Here is a 7,271-nt window from a genome sequence, read left to right as displayed (position 1 = left end):
CTAATATAGATAATTGTATAAGTAATGTGGAAGGGTTACTTGAAGATAGGAATTGAGACTAGATGCACCAAATATATTAAAACATTGTATTGAAGGATCAACACCACTAGTTATGAGGTGCTTGCTTATTTGTTCATGTCATCAAAAAATGCATGATTTTTAAGAAGATGGCATGAAAAGATAAAATTACTTTATCCACCCATACTGAATGACTATCAAAAATATTATAAAGCACCATTATAAGGGAATTTTGAATTATTAAGACTTATAATGGATGATTTAGGAAAGTACAAGTTTACACCAACTCTTATAACATTTTGAAGGCAACCTCCTTAAGAATATTCTTCATATATACATGTAGCTTCAATAATGTGTTTGAAAACAAAAAAAATCTTACATTAATCACGAACAATGTGCTTTTCTTACATTGACCAATTTTAATGATATGATTATTTGCATGTATGTGAAGTGTGCAAGTTCGGTGAAGACCTTTAAATAATTTGACAACATGAAAGGAGAGATCTCAAAGAACACAAGGATTCCTCATTGTAAATAGTAGGTCACAATTATGTAGTGAACTGGTATATGTTCTGAAGGTCGACATCAATGTCATATTCTTTGATTATATGTGTGTGTGTGTGTGTGAGAGAGAGAGAGAGAGAGAGAGAGAGAGAGAGAGAGAGAGAGAGAGAGAGAGAGAGAGAGAGAGAGAGAGAGAGAGGACATGGCATTTGTAATCCATGAAGACATAGAAGATAGCTTAAACTGTAAATAAATGTTATCATCTCCTACCATGAAATCACCTAAAGTTGACTACAAACTCAACATTCTTATACCATGTTTAGCCATGTTGGAGCTAATGTGTGATGCTTTGTTAGGATGTGACACTTTGGTCAATAGTTATTTTATAGAGGAATCTACTCATTGATCTGAAGAGTATTTTGCTTTGGGCTCGACCCTCCCACAAAGATGTAGGTGCAAGAACATAATCAAAATGCTCATGCCATTGAATGTTTCAAAGGTCCTTGTTGCAAATTTTTCTTTAAGTACTTCCAAATTTAGGTACCCATCGTCATCTCTTACATGGCCTCCATGCAACCGTTTATAGAAAGTGACATGTGGATGTTGTCAACAGACCTTCTAGTGGCCAATGCCTTGCTCATGATTGGTCTCCTTTGTGTATGAAAAAACTATGCTTCACTCTACTTTAGAATTAATTTCACTTTGCTTAGAATTTTCTAAAAGTAAACTTTAGGTGTTGTGAGTAAGGCAAGGAAAGCTCTGATGTATACGAATATGGTCTCTTGTTGTTGTGGGGCGATAGTCACACAAGATTCAAGATAAATGAAATTGAATGTCCATAAGTCCAAAACATTTATTGAGAATACTTAACAAATAAACTTCCAAATGCAAGGAGATTGGAAGAGTCACAAACCAATTAGAAATTGAGACATGACTAGTACCATTTTAAACACACAACTTCAAGTTGTATGGTTGTACTTGAACAAGCAAAGACTCAAGGGAGATGCCAAAGATGAAACCATAAAGGTATAGTCATTCAAGATCATTGAGCAAGTTAGAAAGAATGTTTTCAGACAAAACTCGCCTCCATACACAAAAGTGCATTTTGTTATTAATGTTAAAATTTCTTTGTCTCTTCAAGTCGTCCATGTTGAATGAATACATTTCATTGAAGGAGGTGCAAAAGACTTCACAAGTTGGTTTTAACGATCAAAGAATAGAATGTCTTGTTCGATAGAATTATGAGTGACAAACCCTGCCCTTTGGCACCCACTGATTTCAATTTCATTTCCATTATATGATTGTGTATGCATCTTGATTTGTGCAAGCATGGGGAATGAAAGACATAAGCAATAAGTAAACAATGCTTAGTACCGACAGTCTCATGAGGAGCTTACCATTGAGTGTTGTTATGTACATACGGAGATAATACCAAGAGGACTAAAGTATGATCTCCACTTCAATCGTCGGGCACTTGCTACATGCTTTCATCCACCCCTACTTCAATTCAAGTTTTTACCCTTTAGCCATAGTAGTAGGAGGAATCTAGGTTTCTTAGTGATTTATTCCTTCCACATTTTTTTGTGAAAAATGTATTCTTTTATATATTTTAATGGAAATGCCTATTCATCAAAAATATGTAAGTGCCCACAACAAAAACCATTTTTTAATGGTATTGATGACTAAAGTAAAATGCATGGACGACAGAACATATTATGTGATATGTTCTTGATTTGAATTCTTTTTATTTCAAAATACTAAAATAAAGTCACTTCTAAATCTCATCACAATACCAATTCATTATGTCTTTAAATGATCCCCTTTTAGACTTTGTACATGATAGGATTGACACTATGTTATTAATCAATAGCCAGACTTCTAAAACTATTTGTTAAGTCACCATTTCATCCTCAACAAATGGGAAGAAGATCTCAAGTTCCCTAAATTTCTCTTTTATGAGCTATTCCATTTTCATGAAGTTTATGTAATAATAAGCTTATGATGGAATCCACCAATTCAATAGGCTTGCGACCCTAAGGAAGTAAGGCAACTCTTAGGTTTTCCCTAACAAGGCTTGACTTCAAGGATAACCATTCATGTCAATTGTGATGTTTGAAAAAAGTGACAAGGATGTAAATAATGTTTCTTGTCTATGTAAATGTGGAGAGTGTTAATGCATTAGTAGCTTCTACAAGATAAGACTCTCCTAACTCTACTATGTTATTAGTTTACTCATTCATGCTTTATGTTTATCAGACTATAACATTGATCATAATTATGATATTGATATTGGATAATGATGGATTAGATTGACTATCTACTTAACTATGTTAAGTGTCAATCTAAAGGGCTGTCGGGCTACTAACCCGATAGCATACTAATGTCAATTCATATATGAATCGGCATTAATATGCTATCGGGGTATTAACCCGATAGCATATAATGCTAACCGTAATTGTTATTGTTTACTTTATATTGATCCATTATTATATGCTTGATACCGATTCATTATCGGGTATGTTATTATCTGAAACAATTAACAAATACCAATTCATGATCGGATGTGTTTATAAGCGCTATTATCATTAACAGTGATACCAATTCACCATCGGGTATGTTCATAAGCATTAAACGATTCATTATCGAGTATAAGCATTGTTATCATTATACCGATACACTAATGTTTGTAGCACCGATTAGTTATGGATCGGTTAATGTTAGTAAGGGTCACGACATGTCCAATCAAGGTGCCACTTGATCGTGGCCATCCTACTACTTATACATTATTCAAACCAAAGGAGATGACATTAAAATCGATACATGTTCATCCTCCTAACCTGCAGTAAAAGAAAGATAGCAATATTAGTGTCATAGTCATAATATCAAAATTAAAATACACCATCCTGCATATAACCTGTTCATTAAATTGGAAATTACAATACTTTTATAGAGAGAAGAGAAGGATATTGAGATCAATAATTACAATAATGATAGATGGCATTTTATACACTCTTCTATTTAATTATATAGATTATTAATGAAAGTGGTTGAAATGATATCCTTCTTATATTTGCAAGCATCTTTAAAAAGTTATAATAGAAAAATATTTTTTTTAAACATTAGATCGATAGGTGTATATCCAAATTTATGACCATTTTTGTCATAAAAGAGGTACTAAAGTATATTTTGATAATGAAAATAAGTTAAAATTTTGAATGGATTATGAAACGAAATGCTAAAAGAAAACATATATCACTTAATATATGTCATGAATAAGTTAGAAAAAAAATAAATCAAAATTCTCTTAGATATTACCTATAACAAATGCTTGGAATTTCCTAACTTGGCTTTTAATGAATGATTTTTCAAAGAAAAATAGAAAATGTACACCAAATATATTGTGCAAATGACCTTGCACATGTTGATTGAGCATAAAGAGGGTTCTCGTCAAGTTACACATATCTTTCAATATAACCTATAGAAATGATTATTATAGCCTAACCTGCTCTGATACCATGTTAGAAATTAGGATCTTAGGATACTAAAGATTTCAAACAAGATATAAAATAAATGCATTAGAATTATACAACCATAAATTAACACATTACACAAGATATACATGGATAAAACCCTTTCAGATAAAAAAACTTCATAAAGCATCATTTTTTTAAAACACTTACAAATGTAGTCTATCATAAAATAAATTTGAATTTGGGGAAATCCTCCAATACTTCCACATGACCAATAATACCTCTTATGCATAGTGATGTAACTCGCTCTCAATCTCCAAATTCGCACTCCTCTCAAATGAAAGAGAACCTCCTTAAATATAGGAGGAAGAGTGGCTTCACTAGTCACACCTTTCCAATGGCCCCCATTCATAAATAGTTAATAATCTAATAGTTATTAGATTATAATTATTTCAAATGGAATATGCTTAATAAAGCATATAATATATAAGGTTTTATAACCTTATATTAGCGAATTATATAAATGTTATAAGGGTAATGACCCCTAATAACATTATGTTCTAACATAAGCCACAATATCCAAGGTTTTTTGCTTCTTCAAATTCTAGATCTCTTTGTCTCAATATGTATTTTTTGAATATGTAATCATTTTCTATCAAATCTGAAACCTACACACAACAAAGAGAGAAAAAGGGTGTTGGGTCGTATAGGGGTCTTCCTAAGTCAAACCTCGGGTTTAGAATCAACCCTACAACAATTATCGATAGACAAAAAGAGCTTACCCTTGTAGGGCAAAAGTTAAATCTAAAGTAAAGTGTTGAATTCACAAAATTATACCTCAAGTTGGATGATGTTGGTGATGATGCAATTCTCTTTGGATAGGACCCCCAAGTGTTGATGCAATAACATGACAAGACAAGATCAATCATAAAATCCCACTTGCATGAAGATTGTTGTAACTTGATGCTCCATAATGCTCAAATCTGAAGAATTCTCTCATAATACAAGCTCCAAGATGTGATTAGGATGTAAAATGAATTAGGAAAGATGCTCTTATATAGGGTTCCCAAGGTATTTCATAAATTAAGCTGACCTCCAATAGTCATAATAAAATTTTGAGATTGGATAACAACTGGCAGGAATCGACAAACCGACATATTCAAATTTGGGCCCAATATGGGGAACCATGGCATCTAGCTCCCTAGTCCACCTGGACTATGGCCCCTAGATCCCTAGTCTGCCCAAAATGAGGTAGAATTAAAGCAAGTGTGCACAAGTTCACAAAGCAGGATCTAATCACCAAATCTACATATGACAACTGTTTGACAATACGAGGCCAAAAATAGGCTTGGAAAGAGCTAGGAGAGCACACAATAAGGTAAGGGCCCAAAAAGGAGTGTGAAATAGTAAGGGGTTAAAATTAATGACACTATAGTTTCCAAGTTTTTTCTTATAACCTTTGTTTGGCCATTAGTTTGAGCGTGATAAGTTGAACTTGTTCAATTTAATGTCATGCAATTTAGAAAACTTTCTGAAAGTTGTTTATGAAGGTGGCTAATCATAATCATTCACTATTGGGAAACACGGTGAAAATACTAAAATAAAATCTTTTCAGTTTGTATGCAAATCTAATTAATTCTCTTAAAAATTAGATTACTTTTAAAAATATTTTTGTGAGCATAAATCAACAATAAAAATAAAATCATCAAACCATAATAACACATAATTTATATGTAGAAACCCTTTCAAGAAAAAATCCACTAGGAAGAGGACACATATTAATCTTCAAAGAATGGATACATTATCGGAACACTTCCTCTTTGTACTTTGACAAGATTTTGGTAGCATCGGTGTACTATATAATACAAGATATCAAACTACTATGTAATACCTAGATACAAAACCCATGGTACATGCAAAATCCTCAATTTTGGATAGCATCTTCCAAGAATAATAAATATGATCAATGAATTCACATGGATATCACATAAGCATAATCAATGAATCCTCAAATAGAATATGTAAGCACAAATGAATCTTTGACTCAAAATTCCTTCACATCTCTCATCCTCGAATATAGTGCACCCCATTATAAAGAAGTCAATTCATGTGGGTCTCATCTATTACAGTATGATTTTGTGCTCAATCCTAGCACCTATAATTAGGAAATAATTGTTATGACTTGCATACACCCCACATTTCACTTGTCAAAATAGGTCTCCCCTTTTCTTTCTTTCCTTTTGCTTCCATTTACTTCCTCTTTTCCTTTTTTTCCCCTTGGTTTGCTTTTGTGCCTTTGGGATTTCAAGTCCCACAAGGACCTGGGACTTAGTTCTAGTGTCTTTACGGTTCCTACTTTCCCATCTTTCTTTCCTTTCCTTTCCTTTTTGCCTTTTTTTGGTTTTGTTTTGTTTGTAGGACTTTAGCTTCCAAACAACCCTTGGGACTTTATCCTAATATCATCTTTCTTCTCGAAGTCCCCATCCCATTGTCTTTTTTTTTGTTTGTGTTTCTTTAGAGCTTTAAGAACCCATGGGGACTCTAGGATGTAGTCGTAAGGTCTTTGTCCATTCCACTTTCTTGCTCTTGGCCTCTTTGGCTTGCGTTTTGAGACTTTGGGTTCATGGGGACTGCGAGAATACTTGACTTGATTACTACATTAATGGTAGTATACCTATTGCAAAAGTGCTCTTTAAAGCTCATTTTTAGACTATTTTCAATTACCTTCTACAAACCTTTCATGAGCTCTATAGTGACCAAGTGACTTAAAAAACTTTACATCTCGTGCGATTAGAAGATTGAGTTATTCTCAGGCCTTCTCAAGCCTTCTGGATACCCTGGAGATGTTGAAATGCCTCCATGTTATAAAAAAGTTGCAATCACCCAGATTTCTCAAGAACACGTATATAAACTAGATTAACTAGATATTTATTTTTTCATTAAATTGTTTTGATTCTCTAGGTCATATGAGGATGCAGGAGAGGATCATATTAGGTTTTTGATAAACAAAAATATTATCTATCTATTAGTTTCAAATATATCAAAAAAATCAAATAGCAAAATGAACTATAGTAGATAGCATGGCATTGATACCATGTTAGATTCTGCAAGAAGCGAGAACCAAGCCAGGATCTTATATCAATTGTAGATCTCATGTAACTCCAAGAAACAAATGATCGAATGTCAAAATAGCTAAATGAAGAGTAATCTTAAATGAGAGAAAAATAGAGACAAGATGAGAAATTGCAAAAGACTCAATAAACTAGTGAGTGTTGAATA

This window comes from Cryptomeria japonica, chromosome 10 (assembly GCF_030272615.1).
Source record: "Cryptomeria japonica chromosome 10, Sugi_1.0, whole genome shotgun sequence".
NCBI lineage: Eukaryota > Viridiplantae > Streptophyta > Pinopsida > Cupressales > Cupressaceae > Cryptomeria > Cryptomeria japonica.
This window is presented reverse-complemented; position numbering follows the sequence as displayed.